The sequence below is a fragment of the Nomascus leucogenys genome, chromosome 15 (genome assembly GCF_006542625.1).
Source record: "Nomascus leucogenys isolate Asia chromosome 15, Asia_NLE_v1, whole genome shotgun sequence".
NCBI classification, from domain to species: Eukaryota; Metazoa; Chordata; class Mammalia; order Primates; family Hylobatidae; genus Nomascus; species Nomascus leucogenys.
This window is the reverse complement of record NC_044395.1, coordinates 90,922,563-90,942,213: the sequence shown is the minus strand read 5'-3', so window position 1 is coordinate 90,942,213 and position 19,651 is coordinate 90,922,563. Positions and strand designations below refer to the sequence as shown.

General features: G+C 40.8%; 1 protein-coding gene across 3 annotated transcripts in view; it reads left to right on the top strand.

Moving 5' to 3' along the window:
* Positions 1-19,651, top strand: part of MPPED2 (metallophosphoesterase domain containing 2) — a 207,912-nt gene that overhangs the window by 50,802 nt on the left and 137,459 nt on the right. The gene's annotated exons all lie outside the window — the stretch shown is intronic.

The window sequence follows — 19,651 nt, the reverse complement described above, 5'->3', positions numbered from 1 at the left end:
TAATTAAAGATGAATTTTTAGATATTTAATTTTACTGTGCATCCTTTCAGTGCTTGGCCTTGGCCGCTCTGGGGCAAAGGGATGGAAAGCTTTGAAACCGATCTCATCTCACTCATTCTGCTTTAATGAGGGCATTCATTGGCACACAGGAGACCTAGAATCATATTTTTAATTCATTGGCTCTGCAATCTTTTTTTTCCCCAGATATTATAAGCAAAGATATACAAATGACCTACTAGTAAGAGACCATTTCTAAGAAATGAAGGGGGATATAAAAGTCCTTATATGAAACTAAGTTCCTATAGCACAGTGCTGCTTGGGAGCAGATTTCCTAAGTGAGCTGGAGGGTGTTCTAAGACCCCTGAAAACATGAGATGTATTACTGTAAAGTAAAAACTTGGGATGTGAAATTGCCCTGTGTCCTGTAAAAAGGATAATAGCAATTTTCCGGGTGTTATGGAGGCACCCACCGGTCAGTTACTGCAAAATATTGGATCCTGGTTCCTCTTAGCGGACGGAAAGAAGTGCAAATCTTCTGAGGTTTTGGAATCTCTAAAGATGAAAGAATTATATAGTAAAGAGCAGACATCACTCTGGGAGCATAACATCATCAATAATATGTCAGCCAACAAAAATAACTTGGGAGATTTAGGCAAAAACTTTACAATTTTGTTTTCCATCAAACTAAAGCATGGTTTGAAAAATTTTTAAGTTTTTGATTAAATGATAAGACATATGTGTTAATGGAAAGATGATATTTTAGAATTGTAAGCAATAAACTTAACTAATAACATGATTATTTTGGTTTTTCATGTGACTTTGCTCATCTATTCACATTTTATATGGTATTTTATATGGTTGACATCTGAGTACATATCTGCTCTTTGACTTTTGGCTGTTTTCATTTAATAGTATTTATTGGTAAGATTTAAAATGTTTTTGCATAATTTTCATATTTATTCTTTTTAATAGCAGCATGGCAATCATATGGTTGGCTATGCCTTTCTTTAATAAGACATCTCTCTAAAAATGAGCATTTAAATTGATAATAATTTTTCCTCTGGTAGCTAGCACTGAAATGTGCATTTTTGTTTGTGTATGTCATTTTGTTTCTATTGATTTATTTCTTAGGGAAAAATACTATACTTAATTTGCTAAGTCAAAGGATATGAAATTCTTTATGGTTTTTGCTACATGTTGGCATCTTGCTTTCCAAGGGCACTGTAGCTGTGTGTTTCACTAGCAGTGAATGAATATATAGGTACCAGTTTTACCATGGTCTTGGCAGCATTGGATGTTGGAGCATTTATATTTTGTGCTGTTTTAGTAGGTACTTAATCATGTTATTTAAAATGGCAAGATATTTTAAATATCATTTAGCATAATCTCATTTTTACAGATGACACAGAGATGTAGAGAAGTTAAGTGATTTTTTTCAGTTTCATAGTGGCAGAGTTGGTTCTAAATCCAGATCTGTTCGCTTCTGTTTATTTTTCCTCTACAATAATTTCTTTATTTTAGCAACTTTTATCCATGAACTATTAGCAGTTAAAATTATTGTTGTGTAAATCTTGAGAGTTTTAAACTAGTCTGTGTCAGTGGAATTTCAACACAGAAATTATCAAGCTGCATTGACAATGTTGATATTTAAAGGAAGACAACAGCACTGTGGGAAGTGTTTATAGAAATGGAGGACAGGTTAGGGCTGGTTATAATCTTGTTTAGCCACTGACCTTGGGCAACTGAGCTAACCTCTCTTTTCCCCTTGGTTTCCCTCTGCAGGACGAAGGATTAATACTACCTGTCTTTCTGGATTGTTGTGTAGATTAATCAGTAAATGATTGCTGCTAGTAAGTTTTTGTGGGCCATTAATAACTGAATGGGGAATGTGCCGAATGAACCATCAACATATATTTAAAGGGTAAAAACAAGAAGAGGCCAGAGGAATTATTTAGCAGATTAGAAGTAAACACTGGGAGATTTTATAAGGGAAAGTACTCCATAAATGGAAATGTGCCATAACTGAGGAAATGCAATGATGAGGAAATGCAATGATAAGGAAATAAAATGCCAAGGCACAGCTGCATGGTCAATGCCTTCTCTTCTCATTTCCCCTATGATCTGGTGAGACAGGAGGAAGAGGTTTCAGCATGGGGTGCAGAATGTGAGATCAAAGGGAGCCCTGGGATATGGTTAGAGAAGTTGGGATCCCATAGAGAAGGCCAAGAATAGCTCACTGTTACCCAGGCAACCTCATGGTGCTCAGAGGGTAAGAGATGGTGTGTGATAACACTCCATCACTTGGCTCAATCAGGACCCTTTCTGAAAGGGTGCTTCTAGCAGCAGCTGCCAGGTGGCCTGGCAGAGTGGAGTCAGAGGTCAGATCAATCTAGGGCTTTAGGGCTTTTTCCATAATAGGGCATCCAACTGTCAGTGGGGCATGGGTCTCACAGATTTGGTAGGCATTTAGAGTCCACTGAATCTCTGATTTCTAGCTTTCTACTCTAGTGTAGACTACCCTGATTATTGAAAACAACCCGACTGTCCCCCAAGCTCCTTTATTCTGTCTCTGAGCTAATTTGTTTCTACTATAGGCCAGGCACTCCCTCTATACCTGTAACATCCTTCTGAAGTTGCTAATGTTATCCCCATTTTACCCAAGGTCATTTAGTATGTAAGAAGCTCATAGTGGCTGAGTATCCACCCAAGTACACTCAGCTAGTAGATGTGGGGCTGTCTGACTCCAAAGTGTGAGCCCTTTTCCTTTGTCATTCTGTGATATTATGACAGGGCTTGTGGCATCTAGAAGCATGCAGATTTGAGGCTTGTACTAGAAAGTGCTGTAGTTTCTGGCAGCTTCATGTGGAAGTTGAGTAGCTGTTTGACTATGTGCTAATATTGCACATATTTGAAAGATGTGTTTAAGCTCTGCCCATCTTAAATCTCACCCTTGACTTAGCAGCTGCAAGGCCTGGGAATCCCATCATGAGTTCTTTGTTGGTTCAGAGATGATGGTCCCTGGTTAATCTGTACATATGTCACCTAGCAGGAGTAACAGGCAAAGTTATTAATACATGTAATTTATCAGATAATCGAGCACAGCTTCATCTTAGGTCATAAGAAGATTGAACTCAAACCAGATATCACTACAGGATGGAAGGGGAGTATAACATGTAATGATTATGAGCAACTGGGGAGACCCAGCCAGTTTTGAATTCACTACCTTTGTTAACTTGTGTAAACTCTCAAGCCTTGATTTGCTCATTTCTAAAATGGGCATCATAATGATAATACACCTTACAGTGGTTGTGAGGATATGCTCTGTGATAAAGCTCATACTGTTCTTAGAACAACCTCTGGCCTATACACAACTTTCAACTAATAGAGTAGAGGAAACCAACAGAGCCAGTGGCATAGAATCCCAAAAGCAGAAGTTAAAAGGAGCTGGCCCTAGGCATTTAAAGAGGGATCCAGAGTGTAAAGAGGGACCCCCAAATGTATAAAAATGAGCCTCCTTTATAACAGTGACACTAACCAGACAGAATGTTAGGACAGGAAGAGACCTTGAAGGCCGTGGAGTCCCACCTCCTAATCTGGTAGAAGTGGAAACTGAGACTGGAGAGATTTAATGAATTGCCCACGGTTTCTCAGATAATTAATAGCCAAGTTGGGATAGAATTTGGATGGGGCAGGATGGGGTGGGTGAACTAACATGTATTAACATGTATTGTCTATGGGAGGTAAGGTCCAGATGCTATACCCGTGCATTACATGTGTTATTTCATACAACCCCCACAATAACTTGTGAAGTAGGTATTATTAGCTTCCTTTTAACTTGTGAGGAAACTGAGCCTTGGTAAACGTAACAGTTCAGCAGTGACCTCAGAATTTGGACTTACATCCATCAGACTGCAGTTTCCAAGTGTATTTCCTTATCTCTATTCCCAGAGTGGGGCTTGAAATCTGTTGCAGAAACTACATCCTGGGTAAAACCATGGTTCTTTGAATAACTGCCTCCTTTTAACACAAGTACTTACACATACATATGTTCAGGGCCTAAGGTGGTTTACTTCCTGAGAAAGCTGTTTTGTGGCACAGCCTCTCTACGAAAGCTGGCTGATGGAAGAGCATTATGAGGTAGAGAAGTATTCTCACCATTTGGTGTAGACAGTTTTGGTGAGTTACAACAAAGCAAATACCCGTAAATAATTCTACAGATGCAGCCAATCACGTAAGCTCCAAAGAATAGTCTAAATTATGTTATGACATTAGCATTTCATTGACCAGTCCTGGAAATGAGTAGCTACTGATGGTAGCCTGGAAATATCGTCTATTTGGGCAAGTATTTCCCACTTATGAACAACTTGAAATGATCAGGATATTCTAAAAACTGCAGCTACCACCCCATTGACCCCTTTCCTCCCAAATCTCTACCATGGATTGGGGAATGAAACTTTGAATCCCTATATCAGACAGCTGGAGGGAGTGACAGAGCCCCTGTTTTCCATCTCTCCCCAGTCTGGCTAATCAGACGTCCCAGTCCTCCATTTGCCCAGACAACCTGTGCCTCTCTCCACCTGGCTGCTGCCCGTATTGCTGTCTTCAGGGGATCCAGTCCAGGGTCAGAGGGACAGGTGGCTTCTTATTGCCAAAGATTTGGTGCCAGAGTGTATGGAAAGAGGTACAGATGAATCCTTAAAGAAATACTTTTTAAAGGGATAGTCAGCTTCTATTGTCTCATTAACATTTTAGCTGTGTTCTAGGTAAGCCATGAATAGGCTTTGGTGAGTTGAACTGGGACCCTGCCACCTAATAGTTAATAACATTTTCCTTCTTATCTTGGCAAAAATGCATACCAATCCAAGACTTGACTTAAAAATAAAACTTGTGAACTAGATAAAATACCTGTCAGTTAAAATGCGATTATTTTTATTGTCTTGAACATCAGTGGCTTTTAATACCACATTCTCTAAAGGTACATTTTGCAAGGCCTCTTACCATGTGTGGCCTTCCTGCATGTTGGCCCTGTGTTCCTTCCACCTGTGCTTCTTTGAGATTACTTACTGTTCATCGATTTCGTCCCTGTTGTGCTTTCATCTTCAGAATACTTTTGGTAGCCTTCTTGAATATTGCAGTTATGCTCATGGATGCTACACAAATGGGCATTAGAAGATCTCATCGTTTGATTGCACATCCACCTTCTTATTTCTGATTTTCCCTTATGCCCATACCCAGTTTCTTCCCATTCTTCAAATGCAACATGTACCTTCACCTCTTTCCCTTTGCAAACCCTGTTCCCACTTCCTGGAATAACCGTCTCTAGGAGAACTCATCCTTTGTGACACGTTCTCTTTCACAGTAAGCTACTTTCCTTAACACATCAGTCACCCATCTGTGCATCCCTTCCCATGGCCATGCCATTGTTTGTTTCTCTGCCCTGCCAGACAGCAGTGTGCATAATGAGTGCTCTTGGTATGCCTTGTTCTGAGTATAGGGCCTGGAACATTGTTGATGTACACAAATGTTTGTTGAATCATTGAGTGAGTGGATGAACATAAAGGTACAAGATGTTTTTTCCTGCCTCCGCTTTTGGCCAAACTTTAAAATTATGTATGTATAGTGCCTAATCCTTCCCTCCCCTTCCTTTTTCTTTTATTCTCAAAGAACTTACAATATCCCATTGGCTGTTGTTGGTGATTCCTATATACTGTGCAGAAATAAGAAGGGTATATTGTTGCTGTTGAGTTTCCCACTTTATAATTAGAAAGATAGAGTTTTTGGGTGGTCTATTCTTTCAGTCAAAAGTTTATATATAACAATCCAGTCAGTCAAAAATTCCTTTTAACACAGCATCATTGCCATGAACTTTTAATTATGGCCTTTCTTTGGTCTGGACTGTCATTTAATAGTTCCGAGCTTCAGTTTCTCCAGCCCTAAAAGGGAGAACAAAAATGCTCCAAGGAAAATCTCAAGAAGAGAGTTATTCATATTTGTAAGAGCATTTTGTTAGACGTGGCTGTAACAGAGTGTGACTGTAACCAACATCCCAGATTGCAGACATACAAATCAATTTTTGCCCCTCTCAGAAGACTATATTTCCTTTCTAGTGATCCTGCTATAGGCCCAAAGTTTTGGAGCTGGTCTTTAGGAAAAACCTTCACCGCCTAAGCTGTTTATTTTATTCTTGTGATATATGTTATACATGTGCATTCCTTTTAACTTAGAGATAAGTGAAAATAAGAAAACAAAATTACCTATGAAGAGACGTAGCTACTGTTAACATTAGTGTGAATTCATGTAGAATGTCTTCAATAAATACACACACAAATATCTTTTACCAAAATATAAGTCTTACAGTTGTATTGCTTTGTAGTCTGTTTTTCATCTTAATAATATATTATGAACCACTTTTCACATCACCGAATGTGGTTAAAATACTTTTTCCCAAGAAGAATACTTTCATTGTAAGATACACATAATGAAAGGGGCCGGGCGGAGACCAAACTACACCGGTCACGGTCAAGAGATCTTTATTGGAGGTATCGAGCAGAGAAGGAAGAGAAGAGAGAGAGGGCTGCTGGTGTTCTGGGTTTTATATCCCTTTGGCCTACGTGGATTGGGCTAGGGGCGGGCCCAAGGGAAGGCAGGAGACGCTTCTTTCTGATTGGCCCTCCTTTGGCGGGTTCAGACAATGCCCGGTCAAGGAGGGGAGAAGAAGCCGGAACCGGCCCCATCTTAAGGTACGGCGCCATTTTAAGGTACCCCATGTTACCTAACATTCCTCCCTTTTGGTTTTCTTAAATGGGGGAAAGTGGGCATCGTGGTTCATCTGGCTGCTTCCTGCTGAGTGGGGGCGCTGTGGGGAGGGGGCACAGGGAGACCTGTCAGGGTTGTGCATGGCGCTATACATGAAGACTTCATTAGATGTGAAGTCCATGAATGTTCCTTGTCCTCCAGTGCCGTGAGCCAGTTGAGGGGCAGGGATGGGTTGGCGATGAGCCAGCCGTCTGAGCGAAGGGTGTTTTAGAATTGGTAGAATCGGCTTGCTGTAGCCATCTGGGGTACCAGGGGTAGAGTTTGGTCTGCCTGAAGAGAAAAGAAGATGGCAGTTAATTCAGGGTGCGAGGGCAGGCCTACCCCCTCCTCCCCCAGTCCTGGGTATCTGTTGCTGGTCGTTGGCCGTTTAAGAGGTCAGCAGGGTGTGAGACTGTCTCTGGAGTCTGCCGTGTCTTCACAAGTCGCTAGGAGCTGGTAGTTTCTGAGGAGAAGCTGGTTAAAGGTTTGGTTAGAGATGGACTCTTTGAGGGAATGGGAAAGAGTTATGGTTTGAGTTGGATATGCCCAGGCATTGCTGGGATATATGCCTCCTGTAACTGACTGGCCCCAGACCGAGTCGGCGGGGTTGTCGATATGTATGGCTCGGGAGGAGGCGTTGTTTTTAGTGGTATAATATAGGAAGGGGGTGTGTTTGTTGATGTGGGAGCCAGACGGCGAAGTGGAACATGTGGAAGAGAGGGTCCCAGCCGTTTTCTATCATAGTGAGAATAGGGCTGGGAAGAGGGCCCGCTGGCAGAGGAAAGTGTAAAGATGTGAGAGGTGAAAAGCCAGAGAAGAGGACTTAGGAGATGCATGAGAGCGGGGCGTAAGCAGTTTGGTTCTTCGTGTGGTCCGGGTTGGTAGCCGGTTTCAATTGGTTGAGCGGCAACCAGAAGATGAGGTGGAGGGTGATGGTATGGGGGGGTTCGTCGGCCGGATCAAAGTTGGGAGCGGAAGGAGAGGTTGGTAGCTTGAGAGCAGCGATAAGGTGTTGCGGCTTGGAAGGGAGGCAGAGGTTGGGTTTGTCCCGTAGAAGAAAGAAGCCATGAACGTAGGGAATCTCTGCCCATTTTCCTGTTCGCTGACAATAGTTGTAGAGATCCCGGAGAAGGTTGGGATCAAAGGACCCATAAGTGGGCCATCTGCTTTGGTTGTCTAGGGGGTAGGTGGGCCAGTTTTGAGTGCACAATTTAATGAGGCGTGTAGGTTTGAGATCAGCAGCCAAACCAAGAGCTGATAAGTTATTTAAAAGGCATTGTAAGGGAGAGTCGGCCGGCAGGGATGCAGAGGCTCCCATTATGAGAAGAGGGGGTTTACGGAAATATATGGCAAAGGGCTGGGCAGGGTGTCCCTTAGCAGCTGATGACCGTGGTGTGAGTCAGACCCTTCAAGTCGGTGGTCACCGAAACGAAAGGACTGAGGGCCTCTAGGAGGCCAAGGGCCGTGGGCCACCTGATACCATGATTTTCGGAGCGAGAAAGGGGAAGGGGCCCAGGCCTGGTGAGTGAGGAGGAAAATGAGGGAACCCTGCTCCCTGGAGGCCGAGTCTAAAATAGGATTTACGGCAGCCGTGTGGACGGCCGAGGCAGGAGCCGGTCGACTCGTGTCGAACACGGGAAGGGGAGACTTACCGAGATGAGGCCGGTGTTGGGCGTAGAGGTCAGCGAACAGGAAAATGAGCGAAGACCGGCCGCGGTCTGGACTGAGCCCGAAAGGGATCGGGGTCCCAACGAGGAGGGTGGGGAGTCCTGATCCGAGTCACGGCACCAATGAAAGGGGCCAGGCGGAGACCAAACTACACTGGTCGCTGTCAAGAGATCTTTATTGGAGGTATCGAGCGGAGAAGGAAGAGAAGAGAGAGAGGGCTGCTGGTGTGCTGGGTTTTATATCCCTTGGGCCTATGTGGATTGGGCTAGGGGCAGGCCCAAGGGAAGGCAGGAGATGCTTCTTTCTGATTGGCCCTCCTTTGGCGGGTTCAGACAGTGCTGGGTCAAGGAGGGGAGAAGAACCCGGAACCGGCCCCATCTTAAGGTACGGCGCCATTTTAAGGTACCCCATGTTACGTAACACATAACATTATAAAAATCCAAATATTTGATGTGTGTAAAGTATAAAATATACATTCCTCCATAATTATATTTCCAAAGTAATTACTTACTATTTGGTGTATAGCGTTTCAAAATTTTTTCTACTTTGTTTCTATTTTTAATATCCTCAATAGCAGGAAATCTTCACCCATTAAGGGCCTTTGTTAAGGACTATTTTTTAAAATTGATAAAACTATGCGTGTAATCTTGTAACTTAAAAAAATGAACACATCATGCTCTGTGTCAGCATAGCATTCCATTGCACTGATGCACTCTAACTTATTTAGCTAGATCTCTATTGCTAGATACATAAGGTATTTCGATTCTTTTATTATTCTAGTTGCACTGAAGTGATGAACATCCTTCTTGCTCTCTCTTTGCAAACATCCTTAATTATATTAATAGGATATATTCCTAGAAGTAGAATTGTTTCTTCAGATGATGTGTATTTTTAAAAATTTATGTATTGTCAAATTTCTTTTCATAAAGATTGCAATTTCTCCATGATAGTCTCAGTAGTATTTGAGAGTCTGTGTCACATATTTTTGAGTAGCCTCAGTGGCAGCAAATCTTCACCCTTTTAAGGGTTTTACAAGATGATGATAGCTGGATGCAGTGGCACACACTGTAGTTAGAGCTACTTTGAGGTTGAAGCCTAAGGATCACTTGAGCCCAGGAGTTCGAGACCAACCTGGGCAGCATGGTGAGACCCTGTCTCAATTATAAATAAATAAATAAAAGACTATAAACGATTTTCTAATTATGAAAGCTCACATGTTCATTGTAAAAACATGTGAACAATGAGGCCAGGCACGGTGGCTCACGCTTGTAATCCTAGCACTTTGGGAGCCAAAGAGGGTGGATCACTTGAGGTCAGGAGTTTGAGACCAGCCTGGGCAACATGGCAAAACCCCATCTCTACTAAAAAAACACAAAAATTAGCCAGGTGTGGTGGTGTGTGCCTATAGTCCCAGCTATTCAAAAGGCTGAGGCAGGAGAATCACTTGAACCCGGGAGGCAGAGGTTGCAGTGAGCCAAGATTGTGCCACTGCACTCTAGCCTGGGCCACTGCACTCTAGCCTGGGCGACAGAGGGAGACTCCATCTCAAAAAAATAAAAAATAAAATAAAATAAAATAGAAAATGGAGACTGATACCTGGCAACTTTTCTCTAGTAAAGTACCTGGCACTTCCCAAAGAATCACTTCAGAAAGGATTTGAGCAGAGCAGCCTCACTAGAATGTTTATAGCCATGCAAGTTTATGATTACCTAACAGTCATATCTAATAAAGAGGTAAAGGTAGGAGCCTTTTTTTTTTGAGATTTAGTCTTGCTCTGTATCCCAGGGTGGAGTGCAGTGGCACGATCTCGGCTCACTGCAACCTCCACCAGGTAGGAGGCTTTAGGAAGGGCAGATAAGATAACTCTTCCTATGATTTACAAAGGAGAATATACCAGAGGGTTCCCTAGAGTCAAGATCTCTGATTCTTACTGTTGAGGGTTTAATACTCAAGTAGTTTCTTAATCTTTAGCTTGTTCACAAAAACAGTATCTAATATGTTATACTTTTAAGTTTTTGATTCATAATTTGGTTTTCCTAGCAACCATCCTAGAGTTGTGATTTATTGAAAGCTTCTCTTTCTAGTTCAAGAAATCCACTTAGGGTCCTTTTTTCTATTTTTTTTTTCTTTCCTCTTTCTCATCATCATTGTTGTCCTTGTCACGGTGTGTAATTCTAGGATTTTAGTAGGTGTCTATGAGTTGCCTGTATGTTCTATCAGGTAGCTATAACACAGCTTGTTTTGTCTGTAATAGTATAGGATAAGAGTATTTGCTTAGTACAAGTAACAGTTGATTCATGCTTATTATCTGTGTGTCTTTCTTTACATTGAATAATTTTTTTCCTATATGAATTACTTCATGGTCTAATTTGTATAAAAGTGCATCTTTCCAGTAAGGACAAAATTAAAGTGTAGTTCAATTTTGATAACAGAATTAAGTAAAGTACTTGGGGGAAAATAATGAACCCAAACACAGCATAGTTGAATATGCTCAAATAAGTAAGATTGGATTTTGTTCCATTAGAAAGGATCATTAGTGACCTGAGGACAAGATGACTACGTCTTTTGTGATCCATGTGAACCCAATCCGCTGTGTTATGGGCAGCCATTTTCTTAAATTACATTAATTGTTATGCCTTTAATTTATATGACATCTTTCCTCCAAAGGACTCAAAGTGCCTTTTGAGTATATTAGATCATTAATGCTTATATTGTTTCAGGGGAGTTGATATGGGCAGATAGTGTTATCTTTGTCTTACTGATGGATGGGTGGAGATCCAGAAAGGTGGAAGGACAGGCTGGGTCACGTTGGAGCCACCATGAGAGCTGAAGTCACTGACTTGACTCTGTGTTCCAGCCTTCGATTCTTAAGCTTCCTACTTTCTCCTTTCCTGAAATCTCCCCATCTCCTAAAGAGAACAAAACATAGGCAAGACATACATAATTATTACTTCATCAGCTTAGCAGAAAAGCCAGGAAAACACTTTCCTGAAAAGGGTGACTTTTTGGGAATTTTACTGTCTGAAAATTGTATCACTGTTAAACAAAATAAAAAAGCAGCTCTTTGAAAACAAAAAAGTCCTCAGCTTTTCCAAACTATGTGGTCCAAGAGGAAACACTGAAGCCCCCTAAATCCTAGAGCAGGACTCTTGTGTCCTAGCACATGAAGGGACTTCATCCTCAGAAGATTATTTGTGTATATTCTAAGTGTCTCCTGAGGGCCAGGTTACTGCTTTGTGGGAGGCACTGAGAATGTGGAAGCGAAGTCACCGCATTTAGCATCCAGCCTCTGATTGTCATTAATTTTTCCCCATTTTGTAATGAGGCAGCTCGAACTCAGAGAGTTCAAAGATCTTGCCCAATTTTGCACAGATTTGTCAGTGGGAGGCCTAGGACTGGGGGCTTTGTCTTTCCTTCAGATATGATGACATTTCTCATCATAGGCTAAGTCTGCCTATCAAAACCTAGGAGATTATTCTAATTATTTGAGGTTTTATTGTTAGAATGGAGTGCTGGTTTTATCTTAATCACACCCTCTCTTTCCAAATACTTGCATCTAACTGGAGACCAGATATTTTGACATAGATGGTAGAAGGTACACAGACACCTCAAAACCAATAATACCTCAAACTGAAATATATCTCCTCCAAATATGGCTTGTTCTTTTAAATTCCCCTTTTGACTCATAGTACCATTAATCCAGGTACCTGAACCTCCTGACTATGACTACATTTTATTCGTTTCACTTCCTGAGTGTATTTCTGACGTCTGTGGTGCCTAAAAAGACTGCCAAGCCCCAACCTGCCATTCATCTCTCCTGGAATCCCCCAATAATAATAACTAACACTCGTTGATCACCCACTATTGCCTGACCCTGTACCTGCATTAACTCATTTAATCCTCACAACACTCTGAGGCTGGTTGATGCTGTTATCACCATTTTTACTGATGAAGACTTGGTATCTCTTTGTTATGGGCCCTCCCAACATACTGATATTTTTGTGGAATGCATTTTAGGAACCGTGAACAGATGGAATAGAGTCTACTGTGGCATTCAGAGCTCTTCATGAACTGGTTCAACCTATCTGTCCACCTTAATTTCCCACCACACTTCTGTCTGGCCTCTCCCTCACTCTTTGGACTTGTGTGTCACTGCTTTCTCCCCTGTTCTTGGTCTCTTTTTTTTTTTTTCCTTTTTTGAGACAGAGTCTCACTCTTGTTGCCCAGGCTGGAGTGCAATGGCGCGATCTCGGCTCACTGCAACCTCCGCCTCCCAGACTCAAGCGATTCTCCTGCCTCAGCCTCCCACTGAGTAGCTGGGATTACAGGCACTGGTCATCATGCCGAGCTAATTTTTGTATTTTTAGTAGAGACAGGTTTCACCATGTTGGCCAGGCTGGTCATGAACTCTTGACCTCAGGTGATCCACCTGCCTCAGCCTCCCAAAGTGCTGGGATTACAGGCATGAGCCACCGCGCCCAGCCCCTTATTCTCTCTTCTTGACCACAGCAACTTTCTGGTCCAAGTTTGTTCCCACCTCGAACGTTTGTACTTAACCATCTTCTCAGTCTGTCAGTTTCTGCTCAAATGCCACCTCTTTGGTGAGGTCTTCTTATTTTACCACTTTCTGCATATCCTTCTTTATTGTTAGTTTTCCTCCGCTGAATGCTAGCTCTGCGAGGGTCTGGACTCGTTTTGTTTATCATTGCATCCTCTACCTACAACAGTGCCTGACACAGGAGGTGCTAAAAAAATGTGTATTAAGTGAATGAATAAGTGAAAGCATGCATCGTAGAATAGGACTCGTGTCTCTCTTGCTCCTTATTGTTGATGAGATCGCAAACACAGTGCCCTGTGTGTAGTAAACACTGAACTCATTTTTGCTGAATAATGAATATTTGCTCATGTTGGTCCCACTGCCTGCTTGCCGATCTTGTTCCATTTCTTCTGTGAACTTCTGTTCATTCTTTAAGGCCCAATTCAGAGATTGTAATCTCAGTTGTGAAAGTGGCCCTGGCTTTCCCTGCACAGTATGTTCAGACCATTAGCACACAGTACTTTTGGAGCTTTTGGTTTCTTCTTTTGATTATGAGCCACTTGAGAGGATGTACTCAGTGGAATCTGTAGCAAACAGCAACCCTCCAGTAAGTGTTTGGTTTTCCTCACTTTGCAGTTGTGCTTCTAAAGGCCGGGCGCGGTGTCTCACGCCTGTAATCCCAGCACTTTGGGAGGCCAAGGCGGGCGGATCACCTGAGGTCAGGAGTTCAAGACCAGCGTCAACATGGAGAAACCCATCTCTACTAAAAATACAAAATTAGCCGGGTGTGGTGGTGAATGCCTGTAATCCCAACTACTTGGGAGGCTGAGGCAGGAGAATTGCTTGAACCTGGGAGGTGGAGGTTGCGGTGAGCCGAGATCATGCCACTGCACTCCAGCCCTGGGCAACAAGAGCGAAACTCCATCTCCAAAAAAAAAAAAAAAAAAAAAAAAAAAAGATGTATTGCTTCCCTGGGCTTCAGCCTCCTCTTTTCTACAACAAGGGGAAGTTGTCACAGAGTCGTGAGGATGAAATTGAAGGCGCCTCATTGGAAGATGTCAAATGTCATGTAAATGTTAGACATGATCATTTTGTTTTTAATACCCAGTCCTATCCCTCATTGCCCTAGGTAGGAGGCCTCCCAATGCATTTCCAGTCCCTGCAACAGGTTTCTGGATAAGGATAGTCATCCTTATACCAACGTGGCATTTGGTTTGGCTTTGAACTTCCCAGTACTCCATAGATCACTTTCATCTTAATTCCCCACCTCCCCCCAGCCTGCCTGTATATTGTTTCCAGGAATCTTGATTCCATCTGTCCCCTGGGTTTTTGAATGCCATTTTCCTGGCCCTTCAAGCTGTATGGAGAGTCAGTTCTGCTTCCAGTCTATCACTGGACTCACTAATTCTTGACGTTCGACACCCGCCCCCACCTTTGACTGATAAATTTTCATTATTGGTTTTGCGTGAAAGTCTTCAGGGTTCTACTCTGCCTGACCCCTGTGGTCACTTAGTGATTACATGTGCCAGCTGAGGTAATTTATTCACTTTGTTTTGGTGTGAACATGTCCCATGGGGCTTGTAACTGCTGTAATCACTTGACCCTAGTGACTGTTAAATGCTTTAAACACAGTTATTTTAAATTTATAATTGTTTTCATTAAAAATCCCTTATAGTAACTTAACTGACCTTGCTGTCAATGTGGCGTTATGTGCAGGGGGAGGAAATGAAAATATTATGATGCAAATAATATAGTACTCATCAGAGATAGGTGGCAAATCATTAGCTCACTCCACACATTCTCACTTGGAGTCCTGCAAGGAAGATGAAAGGGAAGACGACATAATTACAGCACTGTCCACGTAATTCAATGCAGTCATTCCCACACACAGGGCAGGCCACTAGCCTAGAGAGGTGAAAGTGGAGTGGAGTCCAAGGTTAAGTCCCAGAAGGGCCTCCCATCAGGCCCGTTAAATGTGTAGACAGCACTTCTCACACTGGTGGGCGGCCTCCATTGATTAATTATTTTTTAATTAATATTTCTTCAAGTTTCAGGAAAGTTGCAAGAATAATACAATGAACACTCATACACCCTTCACACAGATTTCTCCAATTGTTAATGTTTTGCTACATTGGCTTTATTATTCTCTTTCTAGGTGTGTGTGTGTTTGGGGTGGGGCGTGTGTGTGTGTGTGTGTGTGTGTGTGTATGTTTTCCTGAAGCATTTGAGTTTAAGTCACAGACATCATGCCCCTTTACCCTAAATATTTCAGTGTATCTTTCCTAAGAACATGGATATTCATTTACATGAGCTCACTACAGTTATCAAAATCAAGAAATATAAATTAATACAACTCTGTTATGTAATCTGTAGACCTTTTTCAAATTTTTCCAGTTGTCTTAATCATGCCATTTTTGACTTTTTTTTTTTTCTATTCCAGGCTTCTATACAGAATCATGCATTGCAGTCAGTTTTAAAAATCAAACCAAATGAAAACACTGTTTCTTATTTTGTTGCCTTAAGGAATAAGGATTTCTTAATGGAAACTTGGTCCTATGAAATTAGGATTTGGACCACATTTCTAATAATCATGATAATTGCTGTGTATTAAGTGACAAGACACCACACTAGGTGTATATTTTGCAAACACATTTATCTCATTCAGTCCTCCCAGCAAACATACAAGAAAGTTATTCTTGATCTGCAGCTCCAGATGCTGCAACTCAGAGAGGTCACCATGCTCTGGGTCACAGAGCTCCAAGGGGCAGTATCTGTGTCCCACATTCTGCATTCTTCTGCGACATACAAGAAGGGTGGGACTCCAGGATCCTGGAGACTAGTAGCCATGTGGAAACAACTGATGTTATATTTGTTTCATTTCTAGTTTCTACATTTTACTGGCAAAGTTCAGAAGATATATTTACATTAGAAAGTTACCTAATGTATATTTTGGCTTCAAAAGATACTGCCTGGTGTCCTAATTAATTTTAACAATTAATGAAATTTGTAACAAATGTCAAATAAACTAGGTTTGTTTAATGGAATGCTGCTAGACTGCTGACCAGAAAGTGCTAAATAATGAAATCCAAAAAGCCTTGATAACCTGGCTTGTGGTACTGGACACTCGGATGCTGAGATACTCTGTGTGTTTCTGGCCTGGCTGTTAGTCCTTGTGGAAACTTGAAGGCATGTTCCAGAGTTGTGAATTGAATGGCCCTTACAAAGGCGTTTGATTAGCAAGCTTTCATAATTTAGCCTAAATGGGGCTGGTGGGGATGATTCAGTTCCAGACTTATGGTTACATCCCTACATTTGGTTTTGGTTTTGTTTATTCTTGTTTTTTTTTTCTTTCCTTTCTATTTTATTCCTAAATCCAGGATTTCTATGAATACTAGATTCACAAAATGAAGAATATACAATGAAAATACTAAAATATCAGTTAAGCTTCCTGTATCTCCCCTCAAATTCATAAATTACAGCTAACTATTCTAGCATTCCTCCTAGTAGCCCCAGTACTATTATTACTAGCACTACCACCACCATCACCACCACTTGGGGAAGGAAGTGGGGTAGTTGTGCATTTTCATTTAAAAATTTTCAGTATTTTTCCAATATGTTATTTCTGGTTGGGGCTGCTGCTTATCTGTAAGGTGCTTTTCTACAAAGTGTAAAGAGGTGTCCCTTGGGCCTGGTGGGTACATACTCAGTGAATGGCAGATAGCTCCCACTTACCCCCTTGGCTGCTTCTCTTCTTGTACAGTGAACAACCTTTGCAACCAAAATTAAAAGTCATTTCTTCCAACATAATTATTTTCTGGAACATCATAAAAATCTACCCTATTTTTTAACATAAAAAGTGACATTTTGACTAAGGAAATTTATAATTATTTCAAGAAATGATGTATGTTTTATAGGCTATTTATTACAAATGCTAAAATCAAATGCTCTAAATACTCCTCTCATTTCCAAATACTTACTGTACATGAAAATGACATATAAGACAATATCAAAAAGTCATAGGTGACAAATAAAAATAAATGCTAGCACAAAACATTAACCAAACATAGGTAATAAAAAGTGAAAAAAAAAGGCAAACAAAAAGAAGTCTTCTGTTTTGATTTGTCCCCCAAATGAACATTCTTTTTGGTTGCCTTATTTTAGCATTTATGTAGGGAAAAAATGACTTTTAATTTTGGTTACATTGCCTGAATTTCCCAGCTTTTTTCACATCTGGGATTTGTGTTAATGCCATATTTATAGTACACCCTAAATGAATAATTAAGCAGCTAACTATAACATGCATTATTGATCTATCATAGATGTTATTGCAGCAAGTTTTATGTACATTATGAAATTGAAGTAAACTTTTTTTACATTTTTAACTTTTTTTTTAGCTGTTCAAATTTTAAGAGGAGGAGAGGGGCAGCATTCTTTTTTTCTAATTTCGGGGTAAATGTGTACAATTAAACTGTGTTGTCTCCCTCCCCGCTGCTGTTTTTATGAATCTCACTTATCCTTCTTTGTTTGGAAATTAGGAGGTAAAGCTCCTTTTGGTTTTGAAGAGACTGTACTTGCCTGTGAGGGCAGACATCTAACTATAAAATATACAACCTCTGAGCTTTGATTTGTTGTAAAATGTTGAGAACAATGTTAGGAAGTTCTTCGCTTGCTGACTCTAAATTAATCATATTCCCTAGTCATTTAAGAGTCAGTGCCCACCAAGTCCTGTATAGTTCTTCCCTTTATTACCTCAATTTGGAATTGTTAATCAACCAAGAGCATATAATAACGTTAGTGGTGGTGATGGTGATGGTAGTGGTAGTAATAGTGATAACAGTACTGGGGTTACTCGTAGGAATACCAGAATAGTTAGCTGTAATTTAGGAATTTAGGAAACCTAACTGATATTTTAGTATTTTCATGGTATATTCTTCATTTTGTGAATCCATTATTCATAGAAATCCTGGATTTAGGAAGCAATGTAACCACAGAGCCTGAAAATGTTTGTGTATATATATACACATATATGTATCTCCTTAAAATCATTTTTATGATTTTATACTCATATATATGTGTATTCTAGCATTCCTACTAGTAGCTCCAGTACTATTATTACTATTACTACCACTACCACCACCACCATCAGTACTATTATATGTGTATATTTTATAGGCTATTACAAATGCTAAAATCACACCCACACATATATATGTGTATATATATGAATGTGTCTATATATATACACACATACATATTCATGTATACACACCCGCACACACATACTTTTTTGTGTGTGTATGTATATATTTTGTTTGTTTGTTTGCTTTTGAGACAGGATCTTGCTCTGTTGCCCAGGCTGGAGTGCAGTGGTATGATCACCACTTACTGTAACCTCTGCCTCTTGGGCTCAAGCAATTCTCCCAAGTAGCTGGGACCATAATTTTACACCACCATGCCCGGCTAATATTTTAATTTTTTGTAGAGATGGGGATCTCCTTATGTTCCTTAGGCTGGTCTCGAACTCCTGGCCTCAAATGGTCCTCCTGCCCTGGCCTTTCAAAGTGCTAGAATTAAAGGTGTGAGCCACTGTGCCTGGCCCTGAATGTGATCTTATATATGAATTCCAAAATGAATCTTTAAGCATACACATTTAATACTATGAAAGTGAGTAATCATTCGCCTATAAAAATAGATAGAACCAAAAAATACAAAACCAAAATGTATGTCTTGTTTTTTGTAACGCATCTGGAGATTTTTGTCCTTTGAAAAGGCTACGCAAGAGTTAAGGGTGGTGGGAAGGCAGGGAAGACTTCTATCTTCACAGTCCTGTGCATATGCAGCTCCTAGTCCAGTTAAAGACTTCTTATCCAACCTGACAAGGAAGGAAAAGTGTTCAGTTCGTCAAAAAAGTTAGCTAACGTAGGAACCCATACAAATGATAATCCTATAGCTAAATAGTTTTATTTTAATGTGAAGCATAAGATGTGCATGCTTTGGTCAGTGTTCTGAGGTAGAACTGAAGCCTTCCCTTTAAGTATGTACACAGTGATTACAGGTCAGCACTGTCTTTCTTGGGTAAATCACACATTTAATTTCTCATCTTTATTAAAAATGTTTCACATTTTGATTTTGGGATATTTATTGGTGAACATAAAGATGCTTGTGAAACAACCTGAGTGCAGAATCCTTCTAGAATGCTATGATTTTTAAAGTCATTTATAATTACATGAGATGATTACATTAAAAAAGACAGCTGGATAAACTGGTTTGGAGATAAACACAGGTGGCTCTAGGACAACTGTGCATGGAGCAGAAGAGCACAGGTGACTACGAGAGACAGCCCCTGGCTGCTGTTAGTAGGTGCGTGTTGGGCAGCAGACAGTATGTGTCTCAGAGAGACTGGAGACTGTCAGTTAAAAGAGTGTCTAGAATATCTAGAAAGATCCTAAGCAGAGACTGTGTGTGGTTCTTGGTAGCTGTTCTGTGACTCATAATCTACCATAAACTCTTTTAGTAGTTCTCAGATCTAACGTATGATCTCTTTGCCTGCCTGGGAACTGTTTTTTAAAAAATGTCATGGATATAGCTCAGTGATAGCATGAATTTGTTGTTCACAAGTCAGTGTACATGGTGAGTTCCTCATTTTTATTA